The 22564-nt window shown below is 44.1% G+C and overlaps 1 long non-coding RNA gene across 1 annotated transcript in view; it reads left to right on the top strand.

Moving 5' to 3' along the window:
• Window positions 1–22564, top strand: part of LOC128149348 (uncharacterized) — a 64020-nt gene that overhangs the window by 34549 nt on the left and 6907 nt on the right. The window contains exon 3 of the long non-coding RNA XR_008237618.1: window positions 3145–3247. This is a non-coding gene — a long non-coding RNA (uncharacterized LOC128149348). The remainder of the gene's footprint in view (window positions 1–3144; window positions 3248–22564) is intronic.

A 22564-nucleotide genomic window follows, 5' to 3' on the forward strand; every position in this document is an offset into this window, starting at 1 on the left:
AGTTAAACATCGGCGTGTTTTCATCTGGTGCAGTCCAAGGCTCCCAGCTGCCAGCAGCTCCCAGCTCCTCGCTCACGTATACGTGAATTTTTCACAAGCCTGTGCTGTACAATGACCATTCAAGGCAGAGATTCCTTTGTTTCTTCTGTGTATCCCTAGACTAATGCTATCTGTATTTGATATGTATTAATCATTTTTATAGTCATCTCTGCGTGATTCCTTCTATAAATAACAATCTCAAATCTCTCTCCTATCTTGTTTACCATAGCTAATTCTTTAAGTTGGGTGTCTTCACCAGAACTGTAGCCTAAATGAGCACAGATAAAAATCATAACATAGGCTTGGTCATAGTAAACCTGGATTTTCTTGGTTCTGCTGCAAATCAAGCCTTTCAAATAATCTTTTTATCCAGTCTCCATAAATACTGTACAGTGGTGACAAAAGACAGGTGCTATTTTCAGACTTAAAGCTGTCGTGTTAGTGGCTGTCATTAAATATATAATTCCTGCTGTGTCTGCATCATCTGTAAATGAAAGTCTCCTGAAGGAGAAGTCTCCAGGGAGGGTAAAGAGCTGCAAACCGGTGACTGCGGAGTGTGCCTCCGAGATGCGAAGTTAGGAGGAGAAGCTGAAAACGTGATATGTCTTTTTCAGTTTGACCTCAGCCTCTAATAGTGTTTGGCAAGTCAGCCTGGCAGATAAATTGGTTCATATTAGAAAATGGGGTTGATTTATTATGAAATTGATTGCAGCCCTGTCCTGCGCCGAAGGCATTAGTGATAACGGCATCGGGTGCATCAGCTCTTAACTAATGGGCTTCCCCCAGGCTCTCCACTGCTGCAGGGCTTTTACCCACAGCCAACAGCATCCAAACCTCACACCGGTGCTGGTCCCTCCTCACAGATGCAAAATCCTTCCCAGGTAGGGGTGTGTCAGGGAATGCAGGTCCGGTTTCTGGATGGGCTGGGCTCTTGGGAGCCTACGACCGCCTCCTGCTCCATCGCCTTCAGGCAGGGCAGGCTGAGATGCCCTGGAGGCAGCTGGTGTTTCCCAGAACATACAGACCTGCAGGAGCAGGGCCAATACAACCTTTGCAGCCAGCACCTTGAAACATCAAAGCATTGTAGGTGTTTTTCTTACGACTGTTTTCTGAAAATGGAAAGGGTTCCTGGAAATATGGAAAAGTATCCACCAAACATCTTTCTTTTCCTTTTCTTTGGTGATATTGAAAAGTCTTTTAACGACAAAGAAAAGCCATCACCAAATGTAACAAGGGAGTTCCACTACTTTTTGCAAACAAAACCGTATTCACCCACAGTGGCCACAATCTGCAGTGCAGTTGCCTCAAATCCCTCGACACAGTGGGGAATAGCCTTTTCATCTGGGGCTGATTAAAACGCAAATGAACAAACCAAACATAGTGGCCACTTAGACCCTGTAAACTATTTGGGGTGTATTTAATTTGGGAAACTCTAATCTACTGTTTACAGTATGGATACAGCTGTAATAAATGCAAAAAAGAGCATACCCAGTGTCAAAAGTCAGTCTCTTATGTTCATGCCTTTCTCTTTGGACACTTATCCTGGGCCCTGCCCTAAAGAGCAAAGGATTTTCCAGGTTAATTCACTGTAGTGGGAGTTACGACTCTTTCAACAGTTGTGCTTAGAAATCACTGAATAGCAGACACTGAAACATTTAGTGGCTGCTTTAAGCAATATTTTTCAATATTTTTGAAGGAAAAGGGTTTTCAATGATTGAAATGTGCCTTTAGACATTTTCCAAATGAGAAATTTCAATATGAAAGAACCGTGTGGCTTGAAAGGAAAGCTCATTGCAAGAGAGCCTGTAATTGGACAAAACTGAAAATAAACTTTTCAAAATAACTGAAAACAAATTGATTTGGGGGATGAAGGAAGGTTAAATTTTTATAAATGTTTTCTAACAACTGCCTGCCAGTCAATCCCATATTGGCTCTCTTTTTGCATAAATTACTTTTCAGGTAGCAGCGACACTTGTTATACCACCCCCGTGATGGCCCGTGATCCTGACAGTGATGCAAGATTGGCTGGCTATGCTTTTGCCATCAACTTCAGTAGCATTTTGATATATGAAAAAGCAGTACAGTATAACTGCCCTGCAGTAAGGAACAACTGCACGACATAAACTTTTTCAGAGAACAGTTGTTTCTACAGAAAGCACTCAGTATCTCTTCAAAGCAGCTTTGGAGATAATGTCTTTCTTCTTCCTATCCTAGCAAATGGTAGGTCGCATCTGGCAACAGCTGCTAAGAAGCCAGAATACTGTAGTGTGTGTCTTACTGAAACAAAATATCCATTTGGCCAAGAGCCACAGTCATTGACTACATCACCCCAAATCCTCTCAAGCCAGTACCATACCTGTTCTCCTAGGGTCTAGGTCTGGGGCTTACTAAGGCTGCCAAGCCCTGGGTGTGTTCACCAAGACATGTTCCTCTCCAGTATGGATGTGCTTGAGCTGAAGGCCCTATAGCATCCATACCCTGCTCATTTAGCAAGCAGTCCTGGGAAGCATTCACCACAGATGGGCAAAGTGCCGCTTTCCCATCACACGACCTCCAGCAGCACCAAGCAGATAATACAGAGATATGAACGAGACGACTGGGAGCCCCATATATTTTCCAGATTAATTTTTATAGGGTACACATTGGCCTGAGAAACAGTTCTGAATATTGTGAATAATTGTCTAACATGTCCCTTTTTCAGGCTTGTGCTTTTATCATTAACACCTCAGATTAGCAAAAACTCAGTCTGAGATGTTCCTTTGATTTAAAAGGTTATAAATTTTGGATGCAATGTCAGAGAGTAAATTTTGCAACGCAGCTGAGCTGTGGACTAATTAAAAGACTACCCCAGTACTTTTCTCACCCAATACATCTCAGATTTGTGACAGCCTTCAAGAAAAGTCATGAATTATGCCATGTGCACCATATGCAATCTATTGATCTCTCTGTGTGTACATATGCTCTGTGTGTGCGTGTATGTGTACTACAGCCTATGTTCATGGCGTCTTCTTCACAACTGTGTGCACAGATGAAAGTTTCTCATACCAGAGAATTTATAGCAGTGCAATTAATGATTGCAGTTATTTTGCTTCCTTGCCACTGCAGGGTTACTACTGCTGTTTAACTCCAGATGTCCTAGAAGTCAGGGCTGGACATTACACTTCAGAGGAAGAGGGTTCACCTACTCGTGTTGCTCCAGTGAGCAGAGGTGAGATTTATCTATCACTGAGATGTTGCTTAGGTCCTGATCGAGGTACCCTGACCCATGCCTTGTGGACCTCGTTGATTCTGTATAATTTAAAGTGAAAATGGGAAAAATGCTCATGTTTCTCTGGACACCATGCATTGAGTGGTCCCATACCCTTTTGGCTTGGGAGTCAATGTTTTGTGGTCAGAAACAGTGTCCTCCTCGGTGCTCCACCTGACACAGAATGTCTCTAAGTTGACTTGTCCTTCCTAGGGCCGTGTGAAATGGCTTTCTGCTTGCCAGGATCTCTTCCTAAGGTAATGTCTACAAAGGACAAGCTTCTCTCAACCATTAGCAAAGCACATATGTAAAGAGCAAAAGGGCAACATATGTTTAAGAAACAAGATCTGTGGTAACCAGGAGAAAGTGGGAAATTATATCAACCAGCTTTAGCTAGTGAAACCCAAAGGTGAAATCTCTGAAGTTTCATGGACCTGTTTTTCATTTTTCTCAATCATTCTTATTCTGGCTGTTGACGTCAGTGGATTTGGCACTAGATCAACAGGGAAACAGAGGGACATTTTCCCCTCTACATATGCAGAATTAGAGATTCATACCAAGATAGATGAGCTAGATTTAGATGAGAGGGAATTTCTGGCTGCAAGTGTTCATGTAAAAAGTATTACACAGTATTAGGCTTGTGTGAGCTCCCAGTGTAATAAAGGAGAACTGTGTAAGCCTTGGCAGGAACATATTACTAGGACTTTGTTTTGATGAAAAAACCTGGAAACATACACTTAGCTTTCCTACTAGTTGTAATTATCTAGCTGTATTGATTGTGGTGTTAAGGTTATCCGATGGGTAGGGTGTGAGCAAGGGTCAAGTTCAGTCCGTGAATTAAAGCTGCAGAGTGTCAGCTCTAATTTACACGCATACAGTTTGAAAATTGTCCTCCTGCAACTGCAGAGCTCCCTGGGATTGACACAGATAGGCAGCATATGGAGCCTGTGCAGCAGGAACAGAGGCACCCGGCACTTGGCATTGCTGCTCTGTATTATGCAAATATCTGGGTTACGAAAGAAGGAAACAAGGGCAGAATAAATTGGGGGGTCTGGTCTCTTCTGCAGGCACAAGTAAAACCCTTGGTGGCATTAATGAAATTCGCAGACTTGTGGAAAGGAGGACAGGCTCCTCAGCTCTGATTTTAGTCCTACAAACGTGCAATACCTTGAAGGCAAGAGAAGGTGATTACTGCGGTTTTCACGCAAGGCTTTGCACAGCAGGGGCATCTATGCAGCCTGCACGGTAAAATATGCTGTTCCATGTTCTCCAATACCACAACCAGAGCCAAAGTACAAGAACCAGCAGTTTCAGTGAACAGGGCTCATTAACATACCATTATTCTCTCTGGAGACAAGCCTGTCCCTTCTGCTGTTGAGCTCTTAGGGAGGAGACAGGAAGAGAAGCAGATGGTTATGTTGTGTATCCTGGGGTACACTGCTATACCGCATGGACAAAATACAGAGAGGACCCAACCAATTCCCTTCAGGCAGCTCACCCCCAGGCACTCGCTGGTGGAGCTCGGCTGCCCCTCAGCCGGAGGCTTTTCTGTAGGGTTTTCAGTGAGGACCTGGCGGCACGACGTTTCTGGGAAGCCCCAGGCTTGAGCAAGCAGGGTTGCCGCAGCTTGGTCCCCACCAGCCCCAGTGCTTGCTCTCCTCTCCCAACCTTGGGGCCACTGGCCTCCAGCTGAGTGCCACCCTCGTCTTCCTCCCTCTGGCTGGCTGAAAAGACAGAAGAAGTAGAAGGGGAAGGGTACCTGAGGCACCAAATGTCTTACTAAGACTAGGCCCTGTTTACCAGCTGCTATATCATCCCATCCAGGAGGTGGCTGTATATCAATGGAGAACGATGTTCCAGCAAGGTACGCTTTTCATACCTACCTGCTCTGCAGGAAAGATGTGGAAGTCAGTTAGCTGTGACGTGCTGAAGGGTCCTCAGAAAAATCGTTCACTTCACTAGGAGCAGTGACAGAGCAGACCTGAAATCCCACCCCACTCCACTGCTGTTATTTGACTTTCACCATGACTGCTGTGCAGTTGCCTGTCCATTCACAGGCATTTGTTGTGGGCTTATTTGGGTATATCTTGGCATTTGAGAGGTGTCAATCTGCTAAAACTTAAGTGGCAATAGCTAATCACAGTTAGTTTTATTCTTTGCAGAACATAACGTGAAAGCATATGGCTCAATAACATAATTTACTTTCTCTGGGCTAACAGCACGGTCAGTTCTGAAAAAAAAAACCAAAAACAAACCAGCAGAGGACACAGTCTCTGGTCCTTGCTGTAAGCTCCAGGGATCCTGCACTCAGAGATGCATCAAATGAAGAAAAAAGCCCCACCCTCACATCATTAGTCATTCAAAAAAATGGCAACACCAGGTTTTCTTCTCACCTCTGACATCTTGAGAAAACACTGCTTTCAAAAGTGAATTATTTTTGCTGGGTCCTTGAAATTCAGTGCCTCTTATTTTGGATTTGAAATCTCTCTGTAAAGGTTTAGAGATGGAAATTTCAATCCCTAGACCCTAGAGGATGTGCAGAGTGGGTGTTATACTGTATTCATTCAGAAAGCAGTCATACCCACCTGTCGATCAAAATCAGAGGACTCCGTTGTCTTGTGTGTATATTCAGCACACTAAGCTAGAGCTGTAAACAGTATTTGCAAGATTTCCAACATCCTTCTGCAGCAAATTCTTTACGGCACAAATCTTTTCTGTTGTAATTTACATTTCATACCTGTTTTCCCAAATCTTCAAAGTCAGAGGACCAAATCTTTCCTTTAGCAATACTACTATGAAAGCTACTGACTCATGGGAATAACCAGAGTGTAGGATTTGTCTTAACTTCTTGGCTTGATGCCGATATAACATTTCATAGATCTTTTTTAGGTGTTTCCTATTGTCATGGCAACTCTGATCAAAAACCTTTCCATGAATAGCCTTGTCAATTGCAACACAAGCTCCTGGCTGGCTACAGCCTGCAGTTCTGCTCCAGTGTGATTTCACAAGCTCCTTTTGCTTGACCTTTCATCTCCTATCTTTCCCCAGATCCCTTATTGCTCAAGCTAGAAATATAGCTTTTGTTTTGCAAGAAAGCTTTAAGAATCTTTATAAGTGATAACTAACAGCCAGAGCTTGCAGCTGACTTCAAGGAGAGCGCTGCATTAGGAGAGATTACAGGCTATAATAAGCACCTCTCCTGCAAAACAGAGTGCGGACCAAGATAAATCCTTATGAGCATTGGCTCTAGCTGAGCCTGGGACTCTGCACCTCCCTAAACCCGCCCTATAACACAGGGGAATAAGCTGAGCTGTAGGGAGCGGTGGGCTTGGTAAAGGGTATCCCACTTCTGAGCAACAAATCCCGTGGCCAGATTCTCCCGCAGTGCCATGGCAGCTGAGAGAGATACCGCACGTGTCACCAAAGTCTAATACCACCTTGCTTGCTCAGCTCTGGGGCAGCAGGGTGGAGAATCCATATTGGTCAAGGCTGCTAGATTTGGCTTTTTGTATCTGATATTTTCTAAGGTGTTTGAACAGCCACACAGGAAAATGCAGCACTGTGGAAATCAATAAGAGTTTTGCCCTTGGCCTTCTGCAGGGCCAGGATTTCACCAGCTGTCTCTAAGGTATCATGCTTACCAGGAGCTGAAATAGCTTAGTAGAAATAATATACATTTTGTATATACATCTCATCTGAAGTCGGTATCATTATCCCCAGACACGGAAAATAAGGCAGGGAGATGTGAAATCTCATGCCCTAAGGTCAGCCCGTCACTAACCCCGGGAACAGAAGAGAGGTCTCTGGAGTTTCCCCTCCCACGTGGGAGCCACTGCTACAATTCATTATTTTAAGCACTTGCAAAAAAAAGGTAGGAAGGAAGGAGGAATAGAAATTACAGGGATAAAACCCCTTCTTTATATATACATATATATTATATATATGAGATATATATATATGTATAGTTTTGTCTTGTCTTGTATCTTCAACCCTGCTTTAAATAAAAGCTCACAGACTTGTCGGTTTCCATCAGGCAAAATTATTATTCGGCTTTAGAAAGAACATCCTGCCAAGTGTTGCAGTTCAAAAATAAGGAAAACAGCTCTGCCAAAATGCAGCAAATGTGATTACACAAAGCCAAGAAGACCATAATTAGATCATTACCATGGAAACAACCTAATTACATGTGTAATGCAGCAAGGTCTGAGCTGCGTATCCGAATGTGTTTTGCTATTGTCTAGCAGGGCCATAGCACTGCCGTTTGCCTTGTGTTATTAAGCCACCTTGATCATTTTGGATCGGGTTTTCTTGGAATAAGTCCCCCTCCCCATTACGGAAAGAATTAAACTGTGCATGAAATGACTTGAGCAAGACTGCCTGAGGCTCGGCACTGTATGCAGGCAAACGGGATCCTGCCTGCACGACCAACAGGGCTAGGCAGCCACGACTTGATAGAAGCTCTCTTGCACCAAGACCTGGAGCTCCCCAGGTAACAGCCTGCAGTCCCTTAGCCGTGTCCAGGAGTTGACATTTGATCATAAGTGCAACCCTGGAAAAGAAAGCTGAGATTTCCAGAGACTTGCTAAATGTTGCTGCCTTCCTCTGCCTTGTATTAATTTCTCCATTGCTGCAGTAATTCACCACCAGGACGGTGCTCAATGGAGATGGCATGTAATGGCCAGGCAAAGGCGCCTGGGAGTCCCTGTGTACCGATCCACATGTTGCTTTCTTGCGCAGCTGGACTACACTGTGGAAATGGACATTCAGCAGAACTAGGTTATGATATTGTCTCACTGGTGGAAATCAAATCACTCCTGAAGGACAGTGTCACAGTTCTTATTTTCAGGCAGAGAAAATGAGGCAAGGTGAAAGGACGTGTTTGTCAGCTTGGAGGACCAAAGCAGAATTGTGAATAAACTACATATAATCCAAAATAATTTCAGAGAGTAAAAGCCAGAATCACACATGCATGGTTGCATGCCTTGCAGCATAAAATTAGACGCACAGGGAGAAGCAGGGGAGTCATTGATGAACCTCTGCTATTATCTCCATAGGTCTACAGCCCACTGCTGTTGAATCGTGTGGTTGTAGTAAATATGACCCACAGGGTATATACACAAAATGATGGTAAGCACTGTCACCCCCTTTGATGCACATTGGATTTCTGTGCCCGTTCTGTGATCAGACTGGATATACCTCACTCAGCAGGAAAGGAAGAGGATGGCTCATTAGCTAAGGGGTACAGTAATAAGGCAAAAGCCAACGGGACTGTCTGGCAAACCTACTGCTTCTGCTAATTAATGAGGAGAGATGGTTGCTGGGCCAACTGCAGATGTTGCTGCAAATTATGCCATTGCTATCCCTGCCAGCGAGCTCTCGCTGCAGCTAGCACATCTCCAGGTGTTCTTGCCACAACAATAGTCCCTGCTGTTCATTTTGTCTCCTTCCAGGGAAAATAAAATGCTTCCTTTTGGTGGGGAGAAATGCTGATACTGAGGAGTTTTTCAAGCCCAGACTCCACTCCTTTAATTTCTACTCCTCTTGTATTGGTCCCATTTTCCTTCTCTGATTTGTCCTCAAACTCTTTTCATTTTCCATTCAAATTGCTTTCCAAACCACAGAATAAGCTAGAGAGAAGCGCCTTGAGCGATCCCAATTTCCCTGCTTGGCTTCCCAGCCATGAACACTAAGAGGATATCTTGAGGAAGCTGTCGAAACCTCTTCCCGTCCTGGCTCTGTCCCTCTCCCCCGATGGGGCCATTGGTCCTGCCAACACTGGGGGCAATGCAGACCTGGCCCGTGTGGGACTGCTTGCTCCTCTCCGGCTCTGAACAGGCTGTTTTTCTCTCACACACATCTATTGTACAAACTCATGTAAGTTCACCGGGTAAAACCTGATGTTCAACTTTTGCGCGAAGTCAGCAGAATGAAAGAAAAAGAAGAAAAAGCCCAACCCCCACCACGGTCTCCAGTTTTGCTCCGTATGCAAAACCTGTCTGTATGGTTCTGCTGAGCACCGATGCCCTACTTTTATCCCTCACATAGCTCAACTAAAAATACACTGAGATTTCAAGCAAGGTCCCTGCTGAGAACCGTCTGAGCAAGCAGGCATTGCTGCAGCCCCAATCCCGGCACGGTGCAGCCTGGCTGTGCCTGCGCTGTGCCGTGCTCCCGGCGCAATTTATACCAGCCCTTGGCACTAAATAGGATGAGAAAAAGCCAGCAATCTTGAGAAAATCAATACCCCTTCTTCCCATCAGCTCAGACAAAATGTTCTGACATGGTGTTGCAAGAACAAAATTGAAGAAAGATATGAGATAACTTAAGAACTACTCGCTATTATTACTACTATTAGTGTTATTTATAACACAGTAGTACTGAAGAAGCCCTGCTGGTATAGAGGGTGGCTTTAAGCAGTAATATCTGGGGCTCTGAAACAGTTATGGAAATAAAAACATGGCTGAAACTCTTTAATGCTAGACATTGTACACACTTGCTTTATGTGCTTAAACAGAAAAGAGACTACCATGCTGTTTTTGTCTAATTTGTGTGGTCCTGAGAAAGCATGATAAATAAAGGTTAGTGGAACCCAATTTTAAAAGCAGGGGAATCTAATAGAGATTATTTGTGTTGAAGATAGGGTCTATAAATTCTTCTGCCCTGGAAAAAGTGACTGAATTTTACCAGCTGGCTTCTCAAGTTACCCTAAACAATGTTTTTCACAACAGCATGGTTTTTTCAGAGGGCTTCAGCTTGAAGCTCACTTTAGCTGTCTTCTGTTTAATTTTCCGCTGCATAAGAAGGAAAATGGAAATTATTTGATGACACGTATGGATTATTCGCAAATAAGGATGTACATATGCGGGTCTAATTTATTTGAGGAATGGCCATTACTGCTATGACAAATCATCTGTTTTCACATGCAGGGCATTTATCTCTGAGGTTCTTTGCACTGGGCCGTTCGCTGGTCAGAATTATCATTCGCAATATCTGGGAGGTGACCCCAAATGTTCCAGCTGTGGGAACGTTAACCTGATAATCCTGTGAAAGGGGTAAATGTGGCACTTGGCTCCTGCCGCGGGGCACAAATCTCAGATGCGTGTGTGCTGCTGGCCCCCAGCGCTGCCTGCAGCTCACATGGAGCCTCTACCCATGGCGGGATGGGGGCCAGAATGGGCTCCCCTGCCTACAAAGAGGTACCCAGGCCCGAGAGGTATGTCTGCTCCTCGCCTGGGGCTACACCTCCTCCTTACCCCTCCTCCTTCCTCCAGCAGGTTGTTTTCAAGGGAAAGACAGACATTTTTCCTGAAGCCTTCCAGCAATTCCTTGTTTAAGAAGGGGAATCAGGCTCTGAAGAAAAGCCTGATGGATTGTGCACTTCCCAGGGCACCCCCCACTGTAGTAGAAAATACCTATGATGCGATTCCCTAGCAGACTAAATTATGAGTAAAACACTTGTAAAAACTATAAAGGTACATGCATTTAATTTAGACTCCAGGAAGCTATTGCATTTTTTTCCTATTAAATATTAATTCCCTTTAAAAGAGTACTTTTGAGCTGTTTTGAGAACACAACTGGTACTCTAATGTCATCTAATTAATTAAGAATTTCATACACATATGTATTAACAGTCTGCTATTATTGCTGAGGACATTTCACTGGTATTTAAATATATTGAACCGAACATGATTTGCATTTAAATGCAATGATCCGCACAGCTTCCTGGAAAGGCATGTCTGGTAGATGAAGTCTGACTTTGCCTCCCTGACCTCAATGTCCCGACAGTATGCCGAGGCAGCTCAGCTAGAATTTCACTCCATAAATTGAGAAATGGCAAGGAAACAGCAGAATTTCTCCCAAACTGCAGTACGGACAGGGTACTTTGTGAGTCCACTGGTGACAAACGCAATCTTATCAATCGCTGACATCCTCATTAACAATGTCTCGTCTCTTATCTGCTGAGCTGCCCTTTCTCACCTGTCTTGTTGATCCTTTTGATATATTTTTTTATTGGAGATGCTAACAGGACCCCTGTAGTATCCAGAGTTGCAGTTGCAGAGGCAGAGTTGGAGGGAGGTGAAGCCATGGGCCACTGCTTTGTCTCCTGATTCCAGCTCCCACCTGGCTGAGGTAGGTACCTCAGGAGGGCTCTGGTATGTCCCCATCTTCTTTTGGCCCTAGGGTTGTGTTAGACAGCTGGGGAGAAAAAGGGTGCAGAAAGGAGAAGGTGGGATGTGGGGTTTTAACCACAAGAGATGCATCAACGGCATGTGCTCTCCTTTAAGAATTACCTCAGTTGTTTCCATTTCCAGGATGACTTCCCAGCACTTACGCATTACTCTTCTACTTGTCTAATACGGTTCACATCGATTTTTCCCCTTACTCTCTGCTGACTGTACAGTCTGAAACACCAAAGACCTTAAAGTCAAGGTCAAGTTTTTATTCCCTGAGTAAACAAGCTGGGGAGAAGGGGAGAAAGGGAGCAAGAACTTATATCAAAAGATATACTCAGAAAGCTATGAAACAAATATATTCCTTCCAAAAAAAGACTCTCCAAGGAAGAAGACATACAAAAGATTAATCCCTTCAGTCTGCAAATTCTGCATTAAATAAAATCCTTACTCCTGGGGAATAAATGTTAAGAGGAGGCCACTGTGCATGTGACCAAAACAAAGCCATTCTGTAATGTTTAAAGTCAAACATGAAGTTAAACACTATGTAGTCAAGGTACAAGGAAGCATTAAAAATTGTTTTCTTTTTGCTAGCCAAGCAGCTTACATTTTGCCCATGCACTGAATACTTTCATTTCTCATCATTGTATCTAAGCATTGATCCCATTACATCGAATTCCCAGTGTTATTTTTGACCAATTAATGACTCCATATATTATGTTTGCCCATTTGTAATTAGAAGCAAAGTTATGCAGCAAATGACTGGCTGCTTATCTGTGATTCATGGACTCTCTTGAGCCTGCAAATTTGGCTGGAAACTTGGTAAGAAATTATTTTGGCTAAAGATTTTGGATGCTTCTCACTCATGTTGAGCTGAAATACAATGAGTTCAAGTGTTTTGGGGCTTCTGCTTTGGGTTTCTTCCAGACAGAGAAATGGGTCAGTATGAAAACAATTATACAGCAAGGTGGAGATACAGAAGCTGCCGCACTGGATCAGACCTGAGACCCATCCAGACCCAATGCTGGCACCAAAAGCAGTCACTTTGCACGCCTCCAGCAAGGGTAGCCCCTGCACAAGTACATGTAGACACAACCCTTGTGAGCCTCACCCCTATGTCTGAAAGACAAAGATTGTTTCAAAGCCCAAAGTCTGATGCTTTATGCTCTTTCTGATATTTTTCATTAAAATGAGTTAATACGCATACGGTAATAATTGTAACCTGATGTTCTAGCTCTTTTCAAGCAGTTTGGAAACAGAGGGCTCCAGCTGGATCTAGTAGCCCAGTTTGGGGACAAAACAAATTATCTTATGCAATTTGGTTCACCTATTTTCAACGCTAATATAATTAAATGAGACAAAGTCTACAGGGAGATGTAATACCTTTTATTAGAAAAAACTGATAGTTTAGGAAAAAAAAGCAGATATGTTTTCAGGCACACAAACCCTTTTTCAGGCTTGTATGCCAAAAAGCTTGTCAGTGTATTAGTTGGTCCAAAAAATGATATTACTTCTCTGTATAAATACTTCTTCAGTCATATCCTTAGATGATAACAGCTACAATAACACTGCTAATATAATTAAAAGCAGTTGAGGATGATTGAATGCCATTTCATAGCAGAGTTGGACATGAAGTTTCCCAAGAATAGCAGGGTGGAGCTTTACTGCAGACACAAAAATTTTTGTACTTTTTCCCTTATCTTTATTCTGTAATTCTGATTTTACTTACACCAGTATAAATGGAAGTCACGGGATTGATACTGGTACAACCCCCTTTGGATTTTGCATATATTTTCAAAACAGTCTTACCACCTTATAAAACGTATCCCTAATGCAGAGGATAAAAGTAGGTCATCCATTTTCTCCAGCATCCTGCTATCTCAGTAACATTAACTGAAAGGAACAGTGTGTGCACATTTTATCTGGCATCACCGTCACTGTATTCCATCAAATTATGGCCCTTTAGTCCCGCCATTGGAGTGATTCCCAGAAAAAGGCAATAATGTAAATGATGCACAGCTAAGAAAGAAAAAAAAAAAAAAAGAAAACCTCATAAGGTGGAAAATGTATTGACAATAAGACAGCTTAGCTTTCCATGATGTTGTTTATTTTCATATTATGTTTTTAAAGCAGATTTTCCCAAGACGCCTCACAACTGACTTCACATGCAGATACAAATAGAAACAATTTGTATGTCGCAGTAAATCTTAAAAGTAGCAAATCAAGACTTATAAGAAGGGAGTCAAGACAGGCAAGATAAGAAGTAGAAAATGATTAAACAAAATAATTTTGGAAATTTAGATATTAGAATTTGTTCTCTGGGTGACAGCAAAACATGCCATCAAAGAGCAAGAATATCAAGGTTTTTTTACACATAGGATTAGGCGGAGTGTGGGGAAAAATACCTTCCAGTGAGGGAAGCAGGAGACAATAAGATGTGCAAGGAAGGGGCTGGAGATTCAGGAACGCTGGGAAAAGAAACAGGGAGAGAGCTGAGGGCACGTGTGAAACAACACTCGTCTGCTGGCCAAGATCCGGGTGATGCTGTGCCACATCCAGCACCAGTACGGGCAGGCACCAGGCTCTGCTCCCGGCTGTCCCCAAGGACCATCGAGGTGCCATGGCTTAAGTATACGGCTGCTGCAGGTGTTCCATGCAGGACTTCAGTTTCCTCTTTTTTCCTTTTTTTAAAATAGTGTTTCCAAGCCTGCACTTTTCAGTCACCAAACAAAATTGCAAGCTCCATCAGTTTGGGAGAGAGTATGCTGCCGACACGCTCAGAAATGCTCCAAAACGCCCTAAATAAGCACTGCCAATGTTTATTTCTAAACATCAGAGAACCAGGGATATAGAGTAGCACTTTGACTGTTTTGATTTGGAAACATTTGTGCAGATTCAACACTTGTCTGCAGCACCCTTCTGGGATGAAACCGCATAGGTACAGCAAGTGCCAAAAGTGCAGACAGAGAATTTGGAGGGGAAATTCCAAAACTCCATGTAATTTTGAAAAAAAGCCATTTAAAAGAAGTCTGATAAGGCAGAAAACTTGTATTTCAGATAGCTCACTCCCTCCATAGCCATAACTCTCCTAGGAACCTCATGTAGTTATTTCTTTGTAACCAAAAGCCAGTAAGAGAGTCACACTTAAAACTATTCAACAATATTTTTGACCTAACTATGTTTTAGTTATTAGTTATTTAGTTATTACCTACCTACTGCAGGCCATGAAGGTTATTTTAAATGATTGGTTATATACATATAGATGCATATTTAATGATACCTACCTTCATGTTTAAGGGAGATAATGTAGAACCAGGCTACTGGCAATCCCTACTTCTACTTCTTATTATAACATCAAATGTGAAAGCAGATTTGCCTAACAGGAGACCTAGCACTGAAATTCTTGATAAAAATCTAAAAAGTTCAGAAATAATAATCAAAACTGTTAATTTCATGATGATTTTGTTATTAATTATTATTGCTTATTGCTACCATTGATCATGATTATTAATGTAGCCACAATAAGCACATCAGCATTGGCATATCCAGGGTGTGATGACAGGTGTTTTTCTGCCTGTTCTTAAAGACCTTCCTGTGTTAAAAGCAGCTTTTCCAGGTTTTCCTCCTCTACATAGCCCTTCAAGGGTGGTTTGCCCATGCCACGGGCTAAGCCCTGCTCCCACTCGCCCTGGCTCAGCCCCACCAGGCTTACCCATGGCAGCACACGCAGTCACGGTTTAGTATCTCAACATTATGGATTAGCACCAGGAGAAGTCTTGGGAAAGAAGGAGTTATTTGGTGTTTTCTGCTTCCTTTTTTAAAATCTATGGATTATCCACAAGTGGATGATCCTGAGACTGATGCGGGAAGGGGGAAGTGAAAATTTCCAAGAATCGAATCAAAAACCTCCTGTTCTTCATTAGCATCCCTGTATAGGAGCAGATGGAAAACATGGAAACATGTTTTCCAATGTTCATGGAAAACAAGTAACAAGGACAAAGAATACCTGTGGAGGAATTTATTACTATATATTTACAAATAGAGCATTGAAGGGTCACTCCAACATCGTTTGCAAAGTTCTGAAAATTTATCCAGCGCATGCCATTCTCCAAACCCATCCGGACTCGGCTATGAGCAGCGTCAATGCTGCCATGTACATATCTTCTGCATCTATTTCCCTTTCCCTTGCTGGAGCCTGGATAATACTCATTCCTCGCTGCTGTGATCACAGCGGAAAGCCCCAACTTACCCTTTTTCCCTTAAACATAATTCAGTGGGATATTATTTTATAAAAAACTATGACTGGTATATTTTTGTTTCACATGAAAAAGACTTAGATTCAATAATGCAGACATGGCCTCATGGGAATGAAATCTCTGCCTATATTTGACCACACAAATTTAATTTTTGTTAACCCTAAACTGGAAGGAAAACTCAGTATGTTTAACAGGAGTGACTGCTAGAGCTGGCTGCACTGGAGACCACAGTATGATTGCCCTGGGCTGAGAATAATAATAGAACTGGAAATGATTTTTGAATTGTGATGTCCTGGAGAAAAATTTTTTTAAAGCAGCTACATGTGCTCTGAGTCGCCGTGGCTAGCCACCAAGCCCTGCGCTGCAGATATGTCACTGCTCCATCCCAGCCACCAAGCGTCAATCTGTGCTTGGGGTTGTTATAGGAAACAGGGGTAGGAGGAAAAGGGAATAAACTAAAATAGAAGTAAATGGCACTAGCAGTGCACTGTGAATGAACCAGAAGTTTCTAACCACAGGGCTGGGCAGGGCACTGAAATGCATTTCGATTTCCTGCTCACCCTTACTAAAGCATCCCTTTTCTCCTGCAGAGTCTAGACACAGACAGCTGAAGGCTTTTTTGCCATGAAGGGCATGAGAACAACATATAGGAAATTGCTCTTTATTAGGATTTCCTCACAATCCTGAGTCTTGCCGCAAACTCCCAAAGGGATGCAGGGAGAAAAGGAAAAAGTACGGGATGTGCTTCTGTGGCAAAAGGGGCCAGCTACCCCATCATGAAAATGTTATAATGTCTAGTGTCCAGATAGACCCTGGGCAGAACAGCTTTTAATCAAATTAGATGAGGAAGCCAAGGCCCAGAAAGCAGTGAGATTGAAGACTAGGTGTGTCAGTAGCTGTTGATGAAGTATGGGCTGAAATCCTGGCTCCACTGCATCCAACGGGAGGTGTTTGCACTGATGCTCAGACACCGCCGTAGTGGGGATGTGTGAGTATTGCAGGCAGCTCACGGCCCTTTCTCACACAGAGGTGAACTATCCTGTCTGCGGGCATATTAAATGCCCAAACTCATGTGCTGTTAATGAACAGACTTTTACAGTGTGTAAGGATACCCCCAAGGGCTTGGGTGGCTTCAAACACCTCAGGGAGCTGCAGCATCTGAAGAGCTTCCTCACCAAGAGATGTCCGCGTGGTCCTTCGGCTCCGCGGGGCACGGGGGCTCACTGTCCGCAGCATCCTGAACGCAAGAACGTGCCTAATGATTTCGGAGGGCCCCTGCTCTGCAGCGAGCACTGCTGGCGAGAATGGTGAGCTTAAACCCCAGCAAACCAGTTGTCTGAGAGCGCCAGAGCCGGAGCAGAAACCAAGCTGGCCATAAGCAGAGCTGGCTCCACAGCGACTGTTTGATTAAAGCTATTTTTGGAATCGAAACTCATGGCTGGGAAGGGAAGCAGAAAGCAGATAAATTAGCCATTAAAAAGCGGTGTGGCCGCATTGCTGAGCCCTATCAGCCATTTCAGACGGTGAGTAACAGAGGACACGATAAATCCGTCTTTGTTCTTCTGCTCTCTCGCTGCGCGTGATCAGGAGATAAGACTCTAGCGAGGGTTCATTTCGCTGGCGAAACAAGGAGTTATTCATTAACCCGCTTGGCTAAATAAAGCCCTGATAAGGGCAGAGCATCTGGTAGCGGGCAAGCCCAGGTGCAGTGGGGCTCGAAGGCAGCCGCGGCCGTGGGGCACACAGGCACGTCCGTGTCCTGTGCCAGGGCGACCGAGTCACCCGTGGTCACACGTACCTGGGGTGCCACCATGCTTTTGGGCACGGACAAAACTCCATTTTAGCAGCCCCCTTTTTGCACAGCGAAAGCAGGGATGTTGAGTAATGGCAGTGATGCGTTGATGGATGAAAGCGTTGCTTTCTTTTAGCAGCTGGAGATGCGACATGAGTATTAACAGTGAGAAAGGTAGATGGATATGGATTTTTCAGTTTTGTTGTCAAATCCAAAAACAGGGAGAAAATGAGTAAACCCAAGCATTTTCTTCAAAAGGAAAAGAAATGCTCTTTTTTATTACATAATGCTGGTTTAAAAAATCCTTTCCTAAAATTTAGGTCAGTTTTTAAACAACAAAACTTGTTTCAAAACAAAAAGTCAAAATATTTTGTTTTGGTGACGTTGAAACAAAATGTATCTCCAAACCATTTCTTTTGACATATCAAAACGAAACATTTGTACACTTTCTAATTTTTTTCACAAATACCATTGGTTCCTGCATTTTTCAGTGAACTTATCCATTTGAAAAATGTCACTCAACTCTAAAAATTACCATACATATAAAGCTACCTCTGTTACCACATTATGTCTCATGCAAACGTGCCAAATATGAATTCCTCACAGGGAGCTGGTTAGACTTCAAAGCTGACCGATAAAGCCTGAGAAGGCATAATGCCAATTAAAAGGGTCAAAATGTTAGTAAACTTCCCTTCAACCCACACCAAGGTCCCACTCTGCAGGTCAATGCTCTGAGCCAGAATCAGGTGGGTCATCTCTCTGTCTTTGAAGAGCGCACATGAGGAGGGTCAAACCATAGCTCATACCCCCCATGCATGTGTTCAGATTAGTGCTTTAAGTCTTGTTAAAACAGCCTGCCTAAATCAAGGCTTCCTGGGAAATGCATTTTATGGATCATCTTAGGGACCCTGTTGAACTGCAGGTCTCTGCGGGTATCTAAGGAAGCTCTTTGCTGGCTTCTTGCAAGTAGGTTGTGTGGGATCCAGCCGTAAAATCATGCACACGCATGAAAATCTGGCCGTCCTCCAGAGCCAGAAGATATGCGTAAGGAATGATGAGAGTGAAACATTCCTCTACACTGCCCTGAGGAAAAGAGCAGCCCAGAAAGGCTGGTAGGTAGCTGCAATGCTTGGTGTGACTCTCGTTTTCTCACTTGTCTTCAGAAAGCATCTTCTAGACTTCTTCTGGGGGTCTGATCATCTCAGCTCCCTGGTTAAATGTTATTAGACTGGAGATGTTGCATGATTTTGATGCTTCTGTTCCTGGTATCTGGGTGGGTGAGAGAAGTCCAGGTCCTGCTGGGGTGGTCGGGTTTTATGGAGAGTGGCAGCCAGCAAGGCATCAAACGCTCCTCAGCACAGCACCACGGTGTATTCTTCTGAGGCTGCTGTCAGCACACACCAGAGTTTCGTTAGCTCATGCTGATTTAAATATAACCCCCCTCTTTGTCACTAATCACTCCATTCAGGGATGGAAAGTCCACAGAGCCAAAAATATGCCCAGTTAGTCAGCAGGTTTGTGAATATTTTGAGATATTGGAGGTCATAAGTCAGTTTGCCGGCATTATCTTGATTATCCTATGGAAGTCTTTACTCAAAAATAGTCTCCAAAAATGCAAGTTTAGCAAAACTTGGAGCTGAAATCATTGGGAAACATTAAACGTACTCACCAAGCTAAAATCACATGAGGGCAGTTACTGTGTAATAGGCAGATGCTTTTAACTACCCTTTATGTTTTGGTGCTTACTCACATCCAGGAGCAATAATATAGGTGAAAGGTTAGAATAAAAAATAATAACTTCCTAAAATCATAATGCCAAATTTTAGTTTTTATATTCAGTTCTATCGGCTGCACATGTGCATTTAGGGTTTTTTTAAACTAATCACACATGAAAACAATCTGCAGGGTTTGCTGGTGTCCCAGGGCAGCTGGCAAGTGTGGCCTATAGAGTGATTTTTTCAGGGACCCATTTCTCAAGGGTATTTTCTCAGTCGTCCTTAGCGGTCAGGGATACAGGAGATGCCTGGGCTGGGAGCACAGCTTCCTTGCGCTCTCTGTGCAATGTGACTCCTGGTTGTGAAAGGCACCAGAAGGATCCACCAACACTCCTTCTCTGCCAGCACACACAGGCGCGCACACACGCACACAAAATTTGTATACCTTCGTCTCTGTTCACTGTGCTCTGTTACAGTGATTTATGTGCTGTCTGTCATCTGGAGCACTGGGGGAACACAAGAAAAGGAAGGCCAATAAGCAAATAATAATCAGCAGAGATAACACAGAAATGAGTCCACAAATGCCACCCTCAAGCAGGCAGCAGTATTAAGCTCCCAAGGAAAAGGGCTTGGGAGGCTTTCAGGTCTCCAGGAGAAGGGTAAAAGAGGGAGGCACTGGCAAGGGGTTAAATCCCATGGAGGAGTGGTCCAGCACTATGATTTTTGAAGGACATGGGCAACACCAGAACAGGTTGGCTGTGGACAAGGAAAAAGAAATCTGATATTGGAAATAGGAAAAGGAGACCTCCTCACAGGGTGGTAAAGAGGGGAAACCCTGGAAGACGTGCGGTGGCAGGGAGCAAGGCTGGATTTGGGCTGCAATGCTGAACATGGTGGGAGAATTGTATCCCCCTGCGCAACCAGGCAGGTAAAGCAGGTGTTGTGTGTGCCACAAAGCTGATGAGGCCAAAAAATTTTCTTCCCTTTTAGCCATGTGGCCATGCCTTTGGTTGCTGTTTTGACACCTCAGGGCTCTTTGTCACGGTCAAAGTACAGCAGCATACTAAAGGCTTCGCCAGGGCTGCAGGAATGTAACGTGCCCAGATATGTGATGATAGTCCTGTGTGGAGTCAGATGGGCTCAGGAAAGAGCGTGGGGCTGGAAAGGACATCAGAGATGCACCACCATCCTCATCCATGCAAAAGGTTGTGTGGTGGTACCACCGGCAAACAGCAGCAACGCACCGGCCCCGAGGCCACGGCACCCACCCAGCAGCAGCAGCAGCAGCAGCCGCAGGGTCTGTGTGACCGAACATGGACCTCTTCCTCGGCCCTCAGCATCCCTACGTGATTAAAAAAGAAGTGGGGCCCTTTTAGAGGTTAGTGGATGGTAAATTATTCCCTTCATTTGTTATTCGTGATGAATAATGAATTATTCTCATAACATTTACTATGCTGTTCATTTATTATACAGGGCAGGGGAATGTTTAGAAGCTAATTATTGCTAGGAAGGCTCTACACTTGCAAAATATGTGACTTTTGCATATTTGTTATATCAGTGCTTTAAGTGGGGGAAGGGCTGTTTGTCTGTTTTAGCACATTTCTGTCCTTCCAACACTCAGCCTTACCATCTGCCCATAAGCAGGACAGACATCTCCCCCACCATCAGCAGCAGAGCTGCTCTGTCCCCTTTGCAGGAGGATCCCCTGGAGTAGGTCTGGAACATAAATTGTCACGTCTCCTTACATTGAGCAGTAAGGAGGAGCAGTGTTTTGCTGGCTGGTGGGGCAGAGGTCCACACCATGCATCTCCATGACTGCTGTACATCTCCCATCACTCTTTCAAGAGGCTACCACTGCTGCCAAGACTTCAGAAGCCACGGCCGGGGAGAAATCCTGCGCTTCATTGCCACGTCAGCGATGAGCCAGGGGCTGCAAATGTCCATCGCCTGGGAAATACCCAGAGCCGCAAGCAATGGCAGCCGGGAGGAGACAGCCTCCTGAACAGGGAGAGGTTGGGGGATTGTTTATTATTCTAGTAAGTATTATATTAGGAGACTAAGTGAGTAATATCCTTAACAGTGGTCTACCAGCAGCTGTAAATTGTCAGTTATAGCTGTCAAAACTAACTGTGCTGTGCTGCTGCTTACCATCAGATTTATCCTGACCATTTATAGTTGATAAATAATTTATCAATTATTTTGAAAAATGCTTTAAGGAGACTCAAACCTCCTGCCCAGCTCTGCTCCTCTGGGCGCATGGTGCAGCACCCTGCCCACCCGCCATGGCCAGCTGTGTCCATGTCCTGCCCATGCACGAATGAGAGGTTGTCCTGTATTTCCCCGAGTGTCCTGCTACGAGAAGCCAAGCTGTGAGAAAGGTTGCTGTGTGCCTGTAGCTTAGCCCTAGCTGTTGCTCCCAGCTTGAAAAGGAACATCATGGAACCAAGCCAGGCTGCCGCTGCCCGGTGAGGCTCTCTCCTTTCTGAGTCCTATGTGATAGCTCATGGGTCCAACCCACGGCTGGTGAAAGCTGGCGGAGATACCATTGACCTTGATGGAGTAATATAGGTTTACAGCAGGAGATGAGCTAGTTCTGTGCTTTCTAATATCCTTCTTATCTACATTATGTGCCTAATATCAGTGTCCTCTTGTGGCCTCCAGTGATACCCTTACATATCTCTGGATAACTGTTACCAGAGCTAAGCCAGTGAGAGGTTTATAAACCCACGGGGAGAGATAGTTCAATGCCATGTTTCTGAATAATTGATTATCACACGCTTCAGTGTAAAACTGATCTTCAGTGATACCCTTTTGGCTGTGCCTCATCATCCCTTTTTGTTTTATTTTGATTCCCCAGCAGAAATCTCTCTCTACCAGCCGCCTTTGTAACCTGGTAAGAGCATTGTGAGCTCCCAGTAAATGATCTTTTATTTTATTTTTCATCCTTGTAGTGGTAAATTATTGTGTCAGCACAGAGACGATGCAGGTGACTAACCTCACAAAATGTAGTAAATGATTAATAAAATCTCAACTAACAATAGCTCCATGAGCAGATCATAACTCGCCACTCTTGAGCAGACCACATGCCTTTAGATGACACTGTCTGATTGCTCTGTGCGGGAGATTCTTTTAGCCATGAGTCAACAGAGAAATGTCAACCTAGGGACAGCTCACGAGCATTGACAAGACATACCTCAGGCTTTGATTTTCAGCCGTAGGAAACACCCGCTGCGCTGAGTGATTTCAGCACGAGCTGGGGTCCCGCAGGCGGGTGCTGTGCCGCAGTCCCACCCAGGGCCGGGGCGCTGACTTGCTGAGCACACGGCCACTGACGAGCACGTGCT

Source organism: Harpia harpyja, chromosome 12 (genome assembly GCF_026419915.1).
Source record: "Harpia harpyja isolate bHarHar1 chromosome 12, bHarHar1 primary haplotype, whole genome shotgun sequence".
NCBI lineage: Eukaryota > Metazoa > Chordata > Aves > Accipitriformes > Accipitridae > Harpia > Harpia harpyja.